This window comes from Antechinus flavipes, chromosome 3 (genome assembly GCF_016432865.1).
Source record: "Antechinus flavipes isolate AdamAnt ecotype Samford, QLD, Australia chromosome 3, AdamAnt_v2, whole genome shotgun sequence".
NCBI classification, from domain to species: Eukaryota; Metazoa; Chordata; class Mammalia; order Dasyuromorphia; family Dasyuridae; genus Antechinus; species Antechinus flavipes.
Genome location: NC_067400.1, coordinates 50,882,075 through 50,896,696, shown reverse-complemented (window position 1 = coordinate 50,896,696; position 14,622 = coordinate 50,882,075). Strand labels below are relative to the sequence as shown.

The window sequence follows — 14,622 nt, the reverse complement described above, 5'->3', positions numbered from 1 at the left end:
CATTTAGCATCAGTTCATGTGAGTCTCGCCAGTCCTCTCTATATTCATCCTGCTGGTCATTCCTTATAGAACAATAATATTCCATAACATTCATATGCCACAATTTACTCAACCATTCTCCAATTGATAAATGGTCAAAGGATATGAACAGACAATTTTCAGAGGATGAAATTGAAACTATTACCACTCATATGAAAGAGTGTTCCAAACCATTACTGATCACAAAATAGAAAATTTCTATTACATCAAATTAAAAAGCCTTTGTACAAATAAAACTAATGCAAACAAGATTAGAAGGGAAGCAACAAACTGGGAAAACATTTTCACAGTTAAAGGTTCTGATAAAGGCCTCATTTCCAAAATATATAGAGAACTGACTCAAATTTATAAGAAATCAAGCCATTCTCCAATTGATGGACATCCTTTCATTTTCCAGCTTCTAGCCACTACAAACAGGGCTGCCACAAACATTTTGGCACTGCAGGTCCCTTTCCTTTCTTTAGTATCTCTTTGGGGTATAAGCCCAGTAGAAACACTGCTGGATCAAAGGGTATGCACAGTTTGATAACTTTTTGAGCATAGTTCCAAATTGCTCTCCAGAATGGCTTGGATGTGTTCACAATTCCACCAACAATGTAGCACTGATTTAATCCTACAACAAATAATGGTTTCCTAGTAATACGATGATTGCTTTGTACTCATTGTGGGGCATATAAGCAAGAAACTCTCAGGACCAGAAAAGGGCAAGTGCACTAGAAGCTCTTGGAGGCTGAGACAGATTCATTCCATCATCCACCTTGATGGTAGCTGGAGGCTGAAGCACAAACCTTTGAATTCAGGGAGATTTAGAAGCCAGAGAAGGCAGGGAGGAGCTCAAGCTCTTGAAACCAAAGAGAGATATAGGCCTCTAAGAAAGCTAACTGGACCCCAGGAAAGGAGAAAAGACTTTGAAAGAGAAAATAAAGCAGTGGTTCTCAAACTTTTGTTCTCAGTATCTTCATGTTGTTTAAAAAAAAAAAAGATTTCATATGGCAAAAAAAAAAAAAAAAAAAAGAAAGCTAACTGGACCCCAGGAAAGGAGAAAAGACTTTGAAAGAGAGAATAAAGCAGTGGTTCTCAAACTTTTGTTCTCAGTATCTTCATGTTGTTAAAAAAAAAAACTATTAAGGATCTGTTCAAAGAGTTTTTGTTCACATGGGTTATATTTATAGTTATTTACCATATTAGAAATAAGAAATAATTTGAATTTATAAACCCTCTGAAAAGGTTTCAGAGACCCCAACAATTCTTTGGACTACACTGAGAACCACTGCAATAAAGGATTTGGATTTTAACACCTGACTGTACTTGTGGTGATTACTAAACTGAAACTAAGGCTGCCTCTAGAGACCTCAAGAAAACCTCAACAGAGAACATTACATTTTAGAGAGAACATTACAGTTTCCAAACTCTCAAATGATAGTATGTATGCTATGTATGTCCATTGATTGAGGAAATACATGAAAAAACTCTTGTGAAATCAATAAGACTTTTATTTTTATTCTTTTTTTCATTTAAACATTTTTTAATGTGACCTTAATCGAGCATAAATATTCCAGTATAAAAAAGGACAAAAGAGATGACATGAAACCATGAATTATAAAGTGTATATTAAATTAAAAATAGGAAAGACAAAATTTTCCTGGTTGTAAAATACTTTATAAAAGTTATTTTCTTTCTTTTATTTTTGCATTTTTTAGTACTACTCAGAAACAACCTAGAATAATGAATAGAGAGCTAATTTCAGAACCTAAAACACCATATTCAAGTCCTGCCTTTGACTCTTGCTATCTGACAAGCCACTTAACTCTCATGGCCCTTAACAATTTTCTTTTTTTAAAAAACATTCATTTTTTAGAATTTTGACTTCCAAATTCTATACAATTTTCTTTTTTTTTTAACATCCTTTTTTTAGAATTTTGACTTCCAAATCTATACCTTCTTCTTTTTTGATTTGTCTCCTATCTGTCTGACCACTTCTTCTTAGTCTCCTTTGCTGTCTCATTAGCCATATCATACCTTCCATATGTGTTACCAAAGTTTGGATCTTTTCTTCCCTCTTATTGGTAGCTTCATTAGCTCCCATAGATTTAACAGTCATCCTTATGCATATGACTTCCAGATCTATATATCCAGATCTACTATCTGTCCTTTGATCTTTACTCCCACACCAACAACTGTTTATTGGCCATTTCAAGAAGAATGTCTTAGAGATATCTTAAATTCAACATATCCATAAACAAACTTGTTACTCAATTTCCCCTAAAATTTTCCCCTTTTTGAGACTGGCCAATTTCTGTCAAAGGAAGCACCATCCTTGCCAATTCTTAGATTTGTAACCTCAATATTCCTTGACTCCTAACTCTTTCACCCTACATATATAATCTGTTGCCAACTCTTCGAACTTATAGTTTCACAAGCTCTCTCAGAGCCCCTTCTCTATTCATACAATTAATGCTTTAATTGAAGCCCTATTCCCTCTCAGCCTGATTGTTCCACTAGTCTACCAATTTGCCTTCTTGATTCAGGTTTCTCCTTACTAGAGGCCATCCTCTACATTTTGCTACCAAAGTCATTTTCCTCAAATACATATCTAACTTTCTAACTGCCCTACTCAACCAACTCCAGTTTCCAGTTCCTAATGCCTCTAGAATAAAAAATATATAAACTCCTTTCTTTAGTTGTTAAAGCCATCATACTCTAGTTTTAATCTACTTTTTCAGTTATTGTGGAACATGTCTCCCTCCTGCACTCTGATATTGCCTTTCTTTTCCTTGATTATCACACTTTATCCTCTATCTGTCTGTCTTATATAGGTTAAATGTGTGTTATTCTTTTAAAAATATCTCCATTATCTGTCATGTTGCTATTATCTTCTCCATCAAGCCTTTTCTGGTTCTCACAACTGCTAGTGCTTTCCCTCTTAAGTTGCCTTGTATTTATCCACTTTGTACGTATTTATTATTTTTCTATTTATGCTATAGCATAAATGTATATTTTTCTAAGCTCTTAGTGTTTCTACCATTAGCATATAAACTCATTATGGGTGAGGACTGATTCATTCTTTATATAATGCACCCCAGTTTCTAGCACAGTGTCTGCTACATATTTGCTGATTGATTGAAATGTAAAAGTTGTATTCCATTGTTGAGTATCACTTCACTTAGTTCTCTAGCACTTCATTTGGTGATCTCATTAGGTCCTATAGATTTAATGACCATCTCTCTGCTCACGATTCTCAAATCTACTTTTCCTAACCCAAATTCTATAAAAACCTTCAATCTGATCAATTGTATTTCAACTGGACATCTCAAATTGGAAATTCAGTAAATATCTTAAATTCAATATGTTCAAAATGGAACTCATCTTTCCCCCCTAAACCCTCCCCTCTTTTATTTTCCCTGTTACTATAGGGGGCAATACCATCCTCCCACTTCCTCAGACTTGCAATCTAGGAATCATCCTGGATTCCTTACTCTTCCTCCTCCATAACCAAGTTATTTCAAAGTCCTGTCAGTTTCACCTTTACATCATCTCTTGATTTTACACCCATCTTCTCTAACATTGACAACTACTCTAGTGCAGGTCCTCATTATCGTATGCTTGGATTATTGCAATAGCTTGCTGGAGGTAGGGGGAAGGAAAAAGAGATGTTGAGTAGGGGAGAGGGGAATGGATCTGCCTGCCATAAGTCTCTTCCTACATCTAGCCACTAAAGTGATTTTCTTAAAGCACAGGTTTAATCGTGTCACAAACCTTCCCTCTCTCAATAAACTCCAGTGACTTCCTGTCGCTTAGAAGATCAAATATAAAATGCTCTATTTGGCATTCAACGCCTTTTGTAATCAAGCCCTCTTCTACCTTTTCAATCTGCTTAATTTTTTCCAAGTACATATTCTTCAGTTCAATAACAAACAAGACACTACAGATCTCAGCTTCCAGACTTTTCTCGGGCTGCCCTCCAATTCTGGAATGCTCTCCCTCCCATCCCATAACTATTGATTTCTCTGGCTGTCTTTAAGCCTCAATTAACATCCTACCTTTTACTAGAAGTCTTACCCAATCCCTCTTAATTTCTGTGTCTTTGCTCTGTTAATCATTTCCTATTCACTGGGTCTGTATCCCAAAGAGATAATTTAAAAATGTGTAAATATGTTTGTAGCAGCTCTTTTTGTAGTGACAAGGAAATGGAAATTGAACAGATGCCCATCATTTGGGGAATGACTGAAGTGATGGCATATGAAGGTAATGGAATAAAATTGTTCTATAAGAAATGATAAGAAAAGACTGATTTCAGAAAAGTTTGGAAATAGCTACATGAATTAATGCCGAGCGAAGTAAGTAGAACCAGGAGAACATTATACATAGTAACAACAAGATTATGTGATGATCAACTGTGATGGACTTAACTCCTCAACAATTCAGTGAGTCAAGCCAATTCCAGTAGACTTGGGATGGAAAATGCCAATCACATCCAGAGAGAGAACTATGGAGACTGAAAATATGGATCAAAACATAATATTTTTTTGTTTTTTTTGTTTTTTAGATAACTTTTTATTGACAGAACCCAGGCCAGGGTAATTTTTTACATCATTATCCCTTGCATTCACTTCTGTTCCGATTTTTCCCCTCCCTCCCTCCACCCCCTCCCCCAGATGGCAAGCAGTCCTTTACATGTTAAATAGGTTACAGTATATCCTAGATACAATATATGTGTGCAGAATCGAACAGTTCTCATATTGCACAGGGAGAATTGGATTCAGAAGGTATAAATAACCCGGGAAGAAAAACAAAAATGCAAGCAGTTTATATTTATTTCCCAGTTGAACACAAAGTTTTACAAAAATGTTGTATGTTGAAAACTATGATTACATATATTTTGAAAAAATACTATTGAAAAAAAATTACTTCCTATTCATCCTGTGTATAGCTTGTTTTGTAAATATTTGTTTGCATGTTGTCTTCCCATTCGCTTGTAAGCTCCTTGAGAGCAAGGACTATCATTTTTCTCTTTCTCTATCCTTATCACTTAACATAGTGCTTAGTATATAGTAGCTACAAACCTAAAACTATATTATAAAGCAGCAGTCATGTAAACCAACACATGCTATATTCATTTCTTTTTTCTGTTTTTTTAATCTCTCCCATGTTTTTTTTTCCTTTTGCTCTGATTTTTCTCTTCCAACATGATTCATAAAGTAATGTATATTAAAAAATAAAAAAGTTAGGTATATAGTAGGTACTTAATAAATATTTATTGATTGCTACTAATACTATCATCAAGTATGTTTTTAATTCATGAATAGCTGACTCCCATAAAGATTTTAAATAAATTTGATATTCCCTCAGTTACCTTTTTTCAGTATTAAAAAGATTTGAGATCCCCCCAATATCTTTAATATCTCCTATCTTACTCTCTCACAAAAGTAAGTATAGTCAGCAAATATTTCAAGACATTGGCCATGTCCAAAAATATGCTTCATTCCAGATTTCTATTTCATCACCTCTCTGCTTGGAAGTGGGTAATGTGTTTTGTATTCAAACTTCTGAAGCTATTAATGATCACTGAATTGATTAGAATTCTGTATGTGATATTTAAAAGCTGTTTTCTTTTACACTTTTGTGATCATTGTGCTCTTTTTCTTTTCATTTCTTTTTCTTCTTCAACCTAAAATGAAGCTATCAAACATTTTGATACTTATCCTTTCTTTCCATCTCTGGTTTATTTGAGGATTTATGCTTAGTAATAGTATTGCTGGATCAGTGATTATACATAGTTTAGTGTCCTGTTTGGATGTGGTTCTGAATTGTTTTCTGGAATGCTTGAACCAATTCCGATTCATCCTTGGTACATTAGTTTGTCTCTGACAGTTCTCCAAAAATGACTATTACTTTTGTCATCTTTGTTAATCTGATGGATGTGAAGTGGAAGTTCAGTTGTTTTATGTGTCTCTTGCTATTAGTGATTTGGAACATTATTTAGTACTATCTCTAATTTTAATTTTTAATAACAGGCCTTCCACACTGAAAACAGTATAGTTGGGATGAAAAATGCCACACTTATTCAACCAAAAGAAAATATTTTATTTATTTATTGCACTATTAGGATGTGTATTTGATAGAAACTAAAGGTCAGAATGCTTTGGTTCAAAAACGAAGACTGAAGCGCCTTGCAATAATTCCACGAGTCCTCCAGGGGGCCTCGGACTACAAGTTGGAAAAAACTTTAATAATAAAATGACAATAAACTGAAGTTGGATTAAAATAAACCATTCAACAAATAAGATAAAAATTGCTTTGCCAGAATGTTAAACTAACATTCCATCTCTTCTCTCTGTGCTTGGTGTAGGCAGGGGTCCTCAAACTTTTTAAAAAGGGGGCCAGTTCACTGTCCCTCAGACTGTTGGAGGGCCAGACTATAGTAAAAACAAAAACTTTGTTTTGTGGGCCTTTAAATAAAGAAACTTCATAGCTGTGGATGAGGGGGCTAATTGCCCTCAACTACCTTATCTGGCCCACGGGCCATAGTTTGAGGACCACCTGTAGGCTGTTCCTTCTGCATAAATTTCCTTTTCACCTGTCTTATAGAACCCCAGCTTCCTTTTATGCTTACCAGCTGAATATCACCTGCTACAGGACTTTTCTGATTATCCACTTTCTCTCCTCCACTTCTATCCAGCCCCAATTATTTTGTGTATACCTTGTATTTACTTTTCTACATTCATGTTTCTTCCCTTCTCAACAGAATGGATATTTCTGGAAAGTAACAATTGTTTTATTTTTTTCTTTGTATTCCCCAGCACGAAATACAGTAAGTGCTTAATAAGTGATAATTGAACAAATGAATGAAGACAACAGGACTCTTAATCAATATCAATCTAGAGATCATAGATTCAATTTTATGGGTTTGGAATTTCACCTTTGATCTTCATGAGTTGTGTAACTATGGCCATATCACTGATCCTCAATTGGCTCATCTGTAAATGAGAGATACCCATCTGACAAGATAATTGTGAAGTTTAAATGAGATTACATACTTTAAAGCACTTTACATACTTTAAAGCATTGTGTTAGCTATTATTATTACAGCAATAAAACATCTATTAAGCACTAGGAGGAGTAAATAGATAGAACACTGGGCTTATGAACAGAAAAGACCTATGTTAAAATTGTATTTCTGACTCTAGCTGTATGATCCTGGACAAGTTTTCTAGTTAGTAAAATGGGGATAATAACACCATCTACCTCACAGGGTTATTGAGGACCATGTTAGAAAATGTGTAAGACACTATGTGTGTGTGTCTATTCTATCATTATAGTGCTACTATTTTTATTTTTTTGCTGAGGCAATTGGGATTAAGTGACTTCCCCAGGGTCACACAGCTAGGAAGTGTTAAGTGTTTGAGGATAGATTTGAACTCGGGTCCTCCTGACTTCAGGGCTGGTGCTCTACCCACTGTGCCACCTAGCTGCCCCATTACTACTACTATTGCCTTGGATGAGGCAGAAAGGTAGCACAGCAGAATAGTGAATTGGAAGTGAGGAAGATATAAAATCAAATCCTACTTCAAATACTTTCTGGCTTGTGACCCTGGAAAAGTAACTTACCCTCTCACACTCAGTTTCCTCATCTGTAAATATAAATGCAAGTTATTGAGAAAACCTATAAAACATGATCTCAGCTTTAAAGAACTTAAAATTTATTGTAAAAACAAGACTCGGGCATATGTGCTCTTCACAGAATATACCTCAGAGATTATTTCCTAGATAATAACAATAAAATTTAGAGCTATGTGGGGTGGTGCAGATTATAAATGTACTAGTTTCCTACCTCAGAGAAGGCTGAGTGAATGAGTAAGCCCTAGCTCCAGACAAGTAACTAAGTGAAGGGTCACTGTTTAATTGGGCTTTAAAGTAAAATTCCTAGAAAAGGAATTAGGCTGCATTCCATTGACTTGGCTCATGTTAAAAAATGTTTCAACTCTGTTCTTTTCACAATTCTTTTCCTTCCTTCTTTCTTTCCTTCCTTCCTTGCTACCATTCTTCTTTACTCCCTCCATCCTCCTTCCTGCCTGCCTGCCTTTTTCTTGCTATCTTTTTTTCCCCTCCCTCCTCCTTGCTTTCCTTCTTTCCTCTCTCTTTTTCTTTCCTTCCTTCCTCCCTCTTTTCCTTCCTTCTTCTTTTCCTTCCTTCCTTTCTTCCTTCCTTTCTTTTCTTTCTTCCTTTCCTTCCTCCCTCTTTTCCTTCTTCCCTTTCTTTCCTCTTTCTCTCTCCCTTCCTACTTTCTTTTCCTTCCTTCCTTCCTCCCTCCTTTCCTTCCTCTCTTTTCTTTCTTTCTTTCTCTTTTTCTTCTCTCTTCTCTTTTCTTTCTTTCTCTTTTATTTCTTTTCTTTCTCTTTTTTCTCTCTTTTCTTTCTTTTTTTCTCTCTCTTTTCTTTCTTTTTCTCTCTTTTCTTTCTTTTTCTCTCTCTTTTCTCTCTCTTTTCTTTTTTCTTTCTCTCTCCTCTCTCTTCTCTTCTCGCTTCTCTTTTTTCTCTCTTCTCTCTCTCTTTTCTTTCTTTCTCTCTCCTCTCTCTTCTCTTCTCGCTTCTCTTTTTCTCTCTTCTCTCTCTCTTTTCTTTCTCTTCTCTCTTCTCTTCTCTCTCTTTTCTCTCTCTTCTCTTCTCTTCTCTCTCTTTTCTTCTCTCTTCTCTTCTCTCTCTTTTCTCTCTCTTTTCTTCTCTCTTCTCTTTCTCTCTCTTTTCTCTCTCTTCTCTCTTCTCTTCTCTCTCTTTTCTCTCTCTTCTCTTCTCTCTTTTCTCTCTCTTTTCTCTCTCTTCTCTTCTCTCTCTCTCTTTTCTCTCTCTTTTCTCTTCTCTCTTCTCTTCTCTCTCTTCTCTCTCTTCTCTTCTCTCTTCTCTTCACTCTCTTCTCTCTCTCTTCTCTTCGTGCTCTCTCTCTTCTCTCTCTTTTCTCTCTCTTCTCTTCTCTCTCTCTTCTCTCTCTTTTCTCTCTCTTCTCTTCTCTCTCTCTCTCTCTCTCTCCCCCCTTCCTCCCTCTTTCCCTCCCTCCTTCTTTTCCTTCTAAAAAGTTAGAGAAAAAGCTACAGGGGAAATATGCCGGTGCAAACCGCAGGGGATTTGGAGTTAGAGACTCAAAATCCTAACCCATCAGATTACTTGTTGTGTGACCTTAGGCTCCCTTCACTTTTCTGGGTTCGGTTTCCTCCTCTGGGAAATAAAGGAGCTAGCCTGGGTAACATTGCCTTCCTGCTCTCAAGCTGTCCTACATCCACCTCCCTTTACCTAAGGGGGAAAAAGCTTCCCCAAAGTCCTTTAATAGTTTCAGTTCAGCTCCACGAGGCTAAAACGCTACAAAATAATGCCTCGAAGATGCATCTGACCTGCATCAAGGTGATGGTGGGAATTTCCCTTTCCCATGTTGATTAGACTTGTAAATTTCTTCCTGCAGAGGATGCCTTTACTTTGAGGAAACCTATTAAGTAGTTCTCCTCCATCTCAGTCGTATTTTCCCGCGTCCCTTCATCCTTCAGTGGGCTGCACCGCTACCTTCTGCTCCCCCACCTCAGGGCGCCCTAGGTGAGTAGTAGGTACTTTCTCGGTCTGGAGTGGCCACGAAAACCCGGAAAGGTGGCATCCGTCCATTGAAACTGCTGGGTGACTCCAGCGCTGGGCATGCTCAGTAGTGAGAGAAGGTGTTGGTTGCAAGAAGGAAGCTTCTGCTCTGCAGCAGAGAGAGCTGGAGCTGGGAAGGTGGAGGAGGAGGAAGAGGAGGAGGAGGAGGAAGGGGAGGAAGAGAAGTAGCCCGGGAGAACAGGAGAACAGCGGAGCAGCAGCCGCCCCAAAGCTTGGGAGCCGGAGCCAGTAAGTGGGGAGGGGAATAAAGTTGGACCCAGAACCCCCAGATAACGTCCAAAGTGTCAGAGACGCGGAGCCTGCGTTTGTCTTCCTTGGGCGCGTTTGTTGCTTTCAGAGGGAGTTGCTATTTTGTTTCTCCCAGGAACAAAGTATATTTTCTCTAGTTGGGACTGCAGGTGCCGGAAAAGAAAAATGCCTTAGGGTTTATCCACTTGACATTTTTAGCTTGTCCCAGTTTACAGTAGCAACCTTGAAAGTGTTTTTCAATGGGTGCACCCACAGGGTTGTGGCTACATTCAAATATTCATTCTCAGGTAAGGCTTTCCACATGATTTTAAGAGAAGTTTAAGATCCACGTTGTTTTTATCTGCATGAAACGATACATCCAGAAAAGTTTTCGTTTCAAATTCCCCCAACACCCATAAAACTTTCGATTGCTGCTGCCGCAGCTGCCTGAAGCTAGTCTGTTTTCTTTGAATACTGTGACCCGTTTGTTTGCCTTGGGGCTTTGCTGCAGATGATCGATAGGCTGAAATGAAATCCTTTCAGTAGTTTCTCTTTCTGGGACAGGGACGTTGGATGCTGCATAAGAAAATGTCTAGTTTCTCCGAATTCCATTGCCAAGGAAAGAATCAAGCTTCGGGTCTACTTTCAAGAAAAGGCATGGACTTTGGAGTTTGTGGTCATTGTTAAGAGTTTTAAAAGGAACTTTTGCCTAAGCCTCTGAGTGTGTGTGTGTGTGTGTGTGTGTGTGTGTGTGTGTGTGTGTATTTATTTATTTTCAGACAGCAGAAATGCCTCATTTGATATAATGGAGCATTAAAAGACTTTCAGACGAATGAAACATAAAACTGTCCTTTCCCATTCCTCCTGCCCCCATTTCACTTCTGTGTTACAGGTTAAACAATACATTCAACCCTGAAAATGTACTAGATGGCTAGGTGCGGTAGGAAGCAGGATTGTACTGTTTCCTTTGCATTTTGTGACTCAAAGAAATCCCTTCAGGTGTGGGGCATTGAATATTGGGGCATCACGGAGATGAATAATAATAGTTGATTTTGTGTTATGTAAGTTATAAAGCATTTTTACCAGTTTTTTTTTTTTAATCACATTTGATCCTCAGAACAACTTGGTGAGGTACTTATGTGGTACAAACTAATTGTTCCAGTGGGAAAAAAAAATTGAGATTTGCAGATAAGGTATGTGACATTTAGGGTCTCAGAGCTAATAAAAATAAGAACTGGAATTCAAAACCGGATCTGCTTCATTCCATTCATACTACCTTTTAAAATTTAGTCACGTTGATATGTATATGCATACATATATACACACACATACATATACACACATACACACACGACACCTATGGAAATGATTTAAAATTTCCAGAGTACAAAATTCACATTTCAGGTTTCAAAACAACAATAATAGCTTATATTTCTATAGTATTTTCCTTCTTTATATATGCATGTTTGTTTCTTCCCCTTCCTCCCACCAAATAATAGGCAGAATCCCCAAATACCTGAATTTTAAGGAGATTTTCTAGTTCAGTCTATTTTATTGGTAGATAGATTGAAGCCTCAGAGATGTTAATCAATTTGCCTAATGTGACAAAGCTACTTATTGGCCGCTTTAGAATGAGATCACAGGTCTGCTGACTTCTAGGCAATAGGATTATTTAGTTTCCTTTTTTTACCTGTTTGAAATATTTTCATAGAAGGATTTAAGCACAGAACAAAGATGCCAGGAAGTCCTTTATGTATAAACTATTTCCCAGTGAATTAGACATAGGTTATCCTCATCCTCCAAATCCTTTAAAGCTTAGCATAAACTTTCTCTTCCTGGAAAGTTTTCTTTAACAAAACTGATTTCAGACCTCTAACAGTATTACAAAGTACTCTCATTTGAAAGGGACTATTTTTCTCCACCTCTTCACTTAAATCTTTTAGCTCTACCCTAAGAAGCCTTAGTGAATTTTCATAAAGCAAAATTTTCCTTTAGTTCAGGAGTAGCTGGGAATCAAGACAAGGATCTTGTAGCCTAAAAAAGCAGGAGGTAAGACTTTTGTGATCACCAGACTTATCATCAGGATCATTGTAATGAAATATTTATTATTAATATTAACATTAATGTGATGTTATTTACTATTGTTAAGTATCTGCTTAACTGGAGTAGTTAAAATGCTAGGCTTGGAATCAGGAAGATCTTAGTTCAAATGCAGCCACAGACACTGGCTGTGTGACCTTGGACAAGTCATTTAACCCTATTTGCCTCAGTTTCCTTAAATGCAAATTTTGTTATAAAGTGTAGATTCCTATAAAATGAAAAGGAAATGGCAAACACTCCATTATCTTTGCCAAGAAAACCACATCTGAGGTCATGAAGAGTCAGACACCTTTGAAACAACTGAACAATAAGGGCTGAGATATAAAAAGTAGGAGGAAATAGCTCTTCCTCTCTGGGAGCTTACAGCTAACATTCTATTGGGGAAATAAAATTTACTCAGACAATTAAGCATGAAATGTATACAAGGTAAATACAAAGTGATTGAGTAGAGAAGAGGTGAAACAATAAAACTCCATAGTTAGGTAGCCATTAAGCTGATTTGATCATCTTCATATTCATCCCAGTTTTATATCCAGTGGTGTCTAATGTTTGTTGAATTTTAAAATGAATTACAATACTATCATCCTTTATTAGGTGCTGCTCTGTTTGATTTTATCCTATTTAACAAACAAGTTAAATCTAACTAGAAACCTGGGGTATCAATCTGAGAACACTGATACTGACCTTAAAAAGAACACGTAAGCAATTGAGCAAACATTGAGGAAATACATAAAGTATTTACATTGTTTAAATGCAAAGCCTCTGCCCATTCTTTAAGTGATGAGTGAAAGGGAGATGACTGAACTGAATGGATGGAATAAAAAAAAAAATCAGCTAGAGGATTTCTGAGCTAGGTTGGGTTTCAGGAGCTGTTTGACTGAAAGAAAAAAGAGAAGGCTTAGTGAGAGAAGGTGAGGGTTAGGTTATCCTAAGCATAAGAGGAAGTTCAAATAGCAAAGGGATAATTATTTGAAGCAATGGGAGGAAGGGAGAGGGAAGGGAGTGGGAGTAAAGAGGCAGAACAAATGGGCCTGGTGAGACTAGAAGGGTTTCTCCAGGACAGAATTATCATGACTCTCTTCCTTCTTTCTGTCTTCCTTACTGGTTCCTCCAGAATGTTGACATTTACTAAGGTTCTTTCTTTAGTTCTTTTTTTCCCCCTGTGTTCCTCAGAAATTTCACTCTCTCCCACAACTTCAACTCTATTCTCAAAAGTGGAGGATTTTCAAAGTTAAATTTTCAGCCTATATCTTGTCTTTGAATGATTGTTCCCCTGTCTCATTATTCTGTGGACATTTCCTTTTCCACTTTGAACCCTTCTTTAATCCCCCTATTTTTTAGTGTCCTCTTCCTCAAATTTACTCAAATTACCATATAGTTAGCACATACACACTATACTCTCTCTGTGTGGAATGGGAACTCCCGGAGGATAAAAACTGTGGTATCTGATTTATATTATAATTATTATTTATCCATAATAATAGTTGCTTTAAAGTGGACAAAGTACATTATTATCTTCTTTAATCCTCATAGCAACCCTGTGAAGGAGATCCTAAAGATCTTTAGGAGATTCTAAAGATTTTATCTGCCTCATGTTTCTTAAGTGAAAACAAAGGTCACAGAATTTAAGTTGTCCAAAGTCAGACATTTAATAATTGTTAGAGGCAGTATTCTTGACTCTAGCTCTTAAGGTTTTGAGGTCCCTGCACCTAGAAAAGTACCTTTCTTCATAATAGGTCCTTTAAAAAATGTCTGTTGTATTTATTTTTACTATTTTTAACATATATTAGACTACTTGCCATCTAGGGGAGGGGATGAGGGAAGAAGGGGAAAATTGGAACACAAGATTTTACAAGGGCTAATGTTAAAGAATTGTCCATGCATATATTTTGAAAAATAAAAAAAGCTTTAGTAAAGGAAAAACAAAACAAACAAAAAGAAATGTCTGTTGTTGAATTGTACCTGGATGACTTGCTGTCAAATCAAACTCCAAAATTTTTAAGAACCATACTTCTCTCCTTCATCCCCAAACCAATTCATCCATCTTTCTCACTTTCTTTTTCTTTGATAATTTTTTCAATAATCCATTTTCCCTATCTTCCAAATTTGAAACTGAATGTAGTTGTGCTTCCTTTGCTTCATGTCTTTGCTTCCTCTTCCCATTTCCTTTTATGATATCCTTACTCATTCTTTAAGATCTAGCTTGAATGACTCTACGAAGGCTTGTTGCATTTTCCTAACAAAAAATTCTTCTATATTCCTATAATATATATTTTCTCTCTGTTTATGTAGTGCTATAATCCTTTACCACATCTTGGTTTTTGTGTATGTATTTTCTACTAGATTGTAAACTTTTAAGAGCACATGTCCCATGTGTTATTTTTTTTTTTAATTCCTTTCAGTGTTTTACATTCAGTAGATGCTTAATTATTCGTTGAAAGAGAGAAGGAGGTACCAAAGGTAGTGGTGCAGTGCAGAAAGCCTAGTATAGTGTTTTGAGAGAGAATGTGAGAATATTGATCTCAATTTATACTGTAATGGAAAATCACTGCCCTTGGGTGATGGCAAAAACACTGATGCATCAGGAAGATAGGTTTGGCAGTCAATGGGAAGGAACCAC

At 36.6% G+C, this 14,622-nt stretch overlaps 1 protein-coding gene across 1 annotated transcript in view; it reads left to right on the top strand.

Annotated features, from left to right (window-relative positions):
* Positions 1 to 9,117: 9,117 nt before the first annotated feature.
* Positions 9,118 to 14,622, top strand: part of PLS1 (plastin 1) — a 133,949-nt gene continuing 128,444 nt past the window's right edge. The window contains exon 1 of the mRNA XM_051983342.1: positions 9,118 to 9,902. The gene's annotated coding sequence lies outside the window, so the exon portion shown is untranslated. The remainder of the gene's footprint in view (positions 9,903 to 14,622) is intronic.